The sequence below is a fragment of the Pan paniscus genome, chromosome 19 (assembly GCF_029289425.2).
Source record: "Pan paniscus chromosome 19, NHGRI_mPanPan1-v2.0_pri, whole genome shotgun sequence".
NCBI lineage: Eukaryota > Metazoa > Chordata > Mammalia > Primates > Hominidae > Pan > Pan paniscus.
In genome coordinates, this window is record NC_073268.2 from 94399091 (window position 1) to 94404882 (window position 5792).

At 54.9% G+C, this 5792-nt stretch overlaps 1 long non-coding RNA gene across 1 annotated transcript; it reads right to left on the minus strand.

Moving 5' to 3' along the window:
- Positions 1 to 517: 517 nt before the first annotated feature.
- On the minus strand, positions 518 to 5521 carry LOC134729533 (uncharacterized). The gene is made up of 4 exons (XR_010110725.1): positions 5505 to 5521; positions 3410 to 4430; positions 2844 to 2955; positions 518 to 2513 (listed from the first exon to the last, which is right to left on the minus strand). It is a non-coding gene; the product is annotated as an uncharacterized LOC134729533 (long non-coding RNA).
- Positions 5522 to 5792: the final 271 nt, after the last annotated feature.

A 5792-nucleotide genomic window follows, 5' to 3' on the forward strand; every position in this document is an offset into this window, starting at 1 on the left:
TGGGCAGGGGAGAAGACCACCCTGATGGGAAGAAGTTTGCCTCCTAGTGTGGGGTGGAGTAGGGGCAGAGTAAACTTCCCACTGGGGCTACAGTTGAAGGGTTTTGGAAACCCAGCTTAGTGGAAAATGCCAGGGGGAACCAGTATAGATCCTACAGGGACGGGCTGCCTGTGTGCATGACATCATGAAAGCAATATTTTTAGAAGATGAGTCTGGCATGGATGGGCCCATGGGGACATACCAAACTTCTTGAAGTTCCCCAAAGTTTCCCTTTTCCAGGCTGTTTCCCTGTTTCTGAGAATGCCCCATTCTCCCAAGCCTGTGGAAGGAACACCTGCTGTTTCGCCTTAACTTACGCATCACCTCTTCTGGGAAGCCACTAGAGGTCATTTCCTCCTGGGCACCCCCAGCTGTACCCTGTCTACCACTTTATTTTTACACCCATTCCTTTTTAGGATACTTCTTGGTTTTCACATCTGGTTCCCCTTTCAGACTGTGAGTCTCTTGAAGCCTGGAATATTTCCTGATTGTTATTTTTGTCCAGCAACAGGCATGGTGGCCAGAGCCGTGTTTCCACCTATGTTGGTATCACCTGGGGCACCTGGGTCCCAGGTGACACCTGGGTCAGGCAAACATCAGGTGCTGCTGATACACCCTAAAGTTTAGGAACACTGCAGCTCCTCCTCTCTCACATGGCCTCATAGGACAACATCTACAAAGAGCATATCATGATATAAACAGCACCCCCTGGAGTTGTGCAGCACAGACACCTCCTGGAGGACCCAGGTCCTCATGGATTCAGTTTTTTTTTCACTTTACTTTCTTTCTCTCTCTTTCTCCTTCCTTCCCTTCTCTTCCTCCCTTCTTCCTTCCTTCCTTCCTTCCTTCCTTTCTCTCTCTCTTTCTTTCTTTCTTGGTGTGTGACTCTGTGACTCAGGCTGGAGTGCAGTGGCACCATCTGGGCTCTCTGCAACTTCTGCCTTCTGGGTTGAAGCGATTCTCCTGCCTCAGCCTCCCGAGTAGCTGGGATTACAGGCGCCGCCACCACACCCGGCTAATTTTTGTATTTTTTGTAGAGATGGGGTTTTGCCATGTTGGCCAGGCTGGTCTCAAACTCCTGACCTCGAGTGATCCGCCCACCTCGGCCTCCCAAAGTGCTGGGATTACAGGCGTGAGCCACCATGCCCAGCCGGATTTAATTTTTCATGTCTGTACCTTCAACATTCTGCACATTACAGGCGCTAAATAACATTTTCTGTAGGAAAATACTATGATTGGAGATTTGGGGGAGGGGAGGTGAAAGAGAGGAAATATATCGTCTTGTGTAATGTAAATAACGAACGTGCATTCTGTTTTTTATTTTTTTTGTTTTTTTTTTAATTTTTTTTTTTTGAGACGGAGTCTCGCTCTGTTGCCCAGGCTGGAGTGCAGTGGCATGATCTCGGCTCACTGCAAGCTCTGCCTCCCGGGTTCACGCCATTCTCCTGCCTCAGCCTCCCGAGTAGCTGGGACTACAGGTGCCCGCCACCACACCAGGCTAATTTTTTGCATTTTTAGGAGAGACGGGGTTTCACCGTGTTAGCCAGGATGGGCTCAATCTCCTGACCTCGTGATCTGCCCAACTCGACCTCCCAAAGTGCTAGGATTACAGGCGTGAGCCACCACGCCTGGCTGTTTTTTATTTATTTTTATTTTTTATATCTGGGTTTGCAGTCTTTTCCTGAGGCTGGGCCTGAATAGTGCTGTGAATACCGGCAGTGATGGTGTTAACTGGAAGAGCCCAAAGTCTTAGCATTCAGAACCCTAATTTCTTTTCTGAAAAAAAGCCTGAAGCCTACAACCCAGTGTTCCAGCCTGCAGCCCAGCCTTCCTTCCAGGCTGCATCCCAGCCTTCCAGCCTGCAGCCCAGCCTTCCAGGCCGCTACTGTTGCTTAAGGCTGTGCTGCAATCAGAGCGCTCAGGAGTGGGAAGTCCAGAGTTCTACCCGCTTCTGGGAACAGCCCCCCATCCCCCTCCCGGCACCAGCTTCCACAGGCAAGTCCTCATGACAGTGGGTCAGGCTCACCCGAGGATTTCACAAACGCCTGGCCTGTTCCCAGCACAGCACAGCTGGGAGGGCTCAGTGCTGGGGGGAAGGAGCATCCTCCTCCTCCTCCTCCTCCCTTGGCCCTGCCGTCCTCCAGCTCAGGGAGAGGGAAGGGCTGCACTTGTCCATGCTTGCCGCCTACAGGCCCGCGAGCTCGGAACCTTCCCTCCCTGCTGATTTCCCAGCTTTGGCTTAGTCAAGGTACAAAGAGGAAATGCGCTGTCTCACGACAAAAGGAGCATCCAGGCTTGTCTGCCCTGAAGGCGGCTGCGAGAGGTCTCAGAGTCACCTGAGGAGGCGGTTATTCAGATTCCAAGGCTGTCTTCAGGCTTTGAATTCAGAAGAGCTGGGTCGCAGTCCGGGAGTCAGCAGTTTCATCCACACCTCGGGGGACTGGCCGTAGGTGGTCCTCTGTGCTTTCAGAGGCCTTGAGGGGCAGAGAGGTGGAGCTCCAGGCAATGAAAAGCGTTTAGCTCATAGAACCCAGGATTCTAAGTTAGGGCCACCAGCTCTTTCTCTAGCTCCATGACAAGGAAAGAGCTGTCCTTGGATTTGGGACCTCAGTTTCTCCATCTCTGAAATGGGTGTGTTCGGACCTGAGGGTACAGAGACCAACTGTCCTAGTTTGCCAGACTTTCAGAACTAAACTGGGACAAGCTGGCCACCCTACTGAGGGTGGATGCATGCTGTAATGGGAATGTGATTTGAAGATGCGTCTTCAAGGCACAGGCTATATTTATTTAATTTACATATTTACCCGTTATTGTCTGGTTGCTCCCACTTAACCTCTGGAGGGCAGGGTGAGCAGGGCCTTGTCTTGCTGGATATAGAACAGTCCTTGACCGTGGGATGTGTTCCACAGAGATTTGCTGAATGAATGAACGAGTGAATGAATGAGTGACTAGAAGGGGAGAGGGCTGAGGCTCCAAGAACAGGCTCCCTGAATAGAGCGTGTGTGGGGGGTGGGTTTGCTCCGCTGACCTGAAGGGGGTTCTCAGCTCCCTTGGGACAAGAAAACTTGATCCACTCACGGCCGGGAAAGAGTCCAGGCTTTCTGAGCAGCCGCCCCTCGGAGGGGTCAGTGACCCCCGGTGACGAACGCCTGACTCCCCCCTGCCCCCACGCGCCCAGCGCGGCCTGGTCCACCCTGTCTCCTCCCTCTCCCGCCCCCCACCCCAGGGAGGTGCGCCTGGCAGCCTCCCGGCCGAATTTCCTGGCACTGGGCTGAGAATAAACAGCGCTCTCCGCCCGTAATCCCGTTGCCCCGGCGACCGCGCTCCGCGGGCGGGGGCGTGGCGGGGGCGTGGCGGGGCGGGGCCGTACCCGAGGCGCACGCTCTGCAGGGCGCAGCGGCGGCGGCGGCCGCGGCGATGCGGGCCCGGGAGGTGCCACCCCCCGTGCTCGGCGCGGACATTCTTCGCATAGCTCCGCCAGGGCTCCCGCGGTGTCCGGGAAGTGACTCTTCCTGGCAGAGGGCGGCCTCGAGGCGACGCGCCCGCCCGCCAGCCCGGCGGCCGCCAGATCTGGAGGGGAGTGGGGGCGGGGCGCAAGAAGGTGCTCCCAGCACTGGGGCTCCTGTCACCCTCGGCCTCGATCATCCCGCCCCGCGCTCCTGGGACCGGAGTCCCTTACTCCCATAGACTCTCGACTGCCTCTCCGCCCAACCCCCGCCCGGTACCCTTGCGGTGCCCCCTTCCAAACATCCTTACTCATTCCTAAGACTAGGACACATCGTGCAGGCTGATTTTCCATCGCTGGCTCCCCTGTCTGAGGCCTCCTTCCCCCCCTCCCCCAGAGCAGGACTTAGATTTCCCATTCTTGGCTCTAGCCTCAGGAGGCCTGCCCTAAAACAGCACCACCGGAGAGAGGATAGGGCCTCTTGGGGTGGAGTCTTACAGCTCTAGAAGCAAGGTAATAGGGCACAGGGCTGGGAGCGGGGATTTCTCCTCTTTCTGTTGGCCGGGGACCCTCAGCCTTGTTTTTAACCAGGCCGAGGCACGAGTGCCTGCCCAAGCCAGGAGAAGCTGCCCACTGCCTGCAGGACACTTGTCAGCACATCTGGGAGCCAGGAATACCCCTCCTCCCCCAGCCAGGCCAGAGGGCCCCCGACTAAGTCCCGTAGAGGAGGGTGTCTTCCCTTCTGAGGATTGAGAAGTGCAGAAAGACTTCTGTTATGGGGTATGGGATGAGGAGAGAAGGGAGCCGGTGCTGAGCAGAGTCATCTGGGGGAGAGATTCTTTCCTGGCCTTCCCACCAGCTTGTTGTGTGGGCTTGAGCATGTTGCTTCCCTTCTCTGGGTCTCGGTTTCCTTGTCTGCAAACCCAAAGGGTTGGTCCAGTCTGATCTGAAATGGAAAGACACACCAGGCGCGGTGGCTCACACATGAAATCCCAGCGCTTTAAGAGGACGAGGTGGGCGGATTGCTTGAGCTTGGGAGTTAGAGACCAGCCTGGGCAACATAGCAAGATCCCATCTCTACAAGTAGTACAAAATTTAGCCAGGTGTGGTGGTGTGTGCCTGTAGTCCCACCTACTCAAGGGGCTGAGGTGGGAGGATCGCTTGTATTCTGGCAGTTGAGGCTGCAGTGAGTTGTGATCCTGCCACTGCACTCCAGCCTGGGTGACAGAGCTAGACCCTATCTGAAAAAAAAAAAAAAAAGAAGAAGAAGAAGTGGAAAGACAGAGGAAGGTTGGGATGGGCAGTGGTCTGGAGGAGGGAAATGAGTCTTCTTGCCTTTGCAACTCCACAAAACCAAGTTTCAACCTCCCTGGGGTGGGCAGGGAGAACTACTTCCTCCCTGGCCAGAGAAGATCAAATTCTTTTGCTAGCATTCTGTGAACACTGGACAACCTGGCTAAACAGCTGCCTTCTGGGTCAAGCACAGGGACCCAGTGGCTGGGCACAGTGGCTCATGCCTGTAATCCCAGCACTTTGGGAGGCTGAGGCTGGCAGATTGCTTGAGTTCAGGAGTTCGAGACCAGCCTGGGCAACATGGCGAGACCCTGTCTCTACGAAATATACAAAAAAATTAAAAATAAAAAATAACTGGCCGTGTGATATGTGCCTGTAGTCCCAGCTACTCAGGAGGCTGACGTGGGAGGATTACCCAGACGTGGGAGGTTTACCCAAACCCGGGAGTTCAAACCTGCAGTGAGCTATAATAGCGCCACTGCACTCCAACCTGGGTGACAGAGTGAGACCCTGTCTCAAAAAACAAAAAAGTACAAGGACCCCAGGTTCACGGTTCCCTCATGGCTGTTATTCCAGTGAAAGGGGAACTCTGTGCAGCTGAAGGCAGTGGTGGCTGACCAGCAGACCCCAGGGCGAGGAAGACTCATCATCCTTCTGGAAGGCACTGGGGAGCCACACCCCACTGGGCCCCCTCACCTGCACTTGTGCTTTGGGAAGGTGGCCCTACCTGGGTTTACATTGCCAGTCTGGAGTTCCTTCATGATGCCTGTGGTGTGGCTCCCATATGCTCTGTCCCCTCAGCCGCCTCGTGCCTGGCCTGGCCCCTTCTCGTCACTTCAGGTCATTTTCTCCAAAAGTCCCAGGAAATAGGAAAGAAAAACGACTTTGTTTATTTACTCTCTGTTGCCTTTTGGACCCCGATTCCTGGAGCAGTATATTGGGTGCAAGGGGGCCAGGAAGAGGCTCTGGTATTTGTGTCATCTGAGAGAGATAAGGGCCCCTGACTTGGGGTTAA